Below are 273 nucleotides of genomic sequence, written 5' to 3' on the forward strand. Positions count from 1 at the left end.
CGGCAATAGGGGCGCGTGGCGACGCGTCGGCGAGAGCGGCGGCAACAGGGACACGCAGCGACGCCGACGCTACATATTTCGATTTTCGATCGAACGAGTATTGCGAAATACGCATCCGATCAATCTTGCATCTAATTAATGCGTAATATAGATTCTGCATTAAAACTCTGATTAGTCGGATGCGTAATCACTAATCGCAATACTCGTTCGGCCGAAAATCAAGATGTGTACCGCCGCCGACGCGTCGCCCGCGACGCTTGTTTCGCATAAACA

Source organism: Wasmannia auropunctata, unplaced genomic scaffold (assembly GCF_000956235.1).
Source record: "Wasmannia auropunctata unplaced genomic scaffold, wasmannia.A_1.0 LD335994.1, whole genome shotgun sequence".
Classification (NCBI taxonomy): Eukaryota; Metazoa; Arthropoda; class Insecta; order Hymenoptera; family Formicidae; genus Wasmannia; species Wasmannia auropunctata.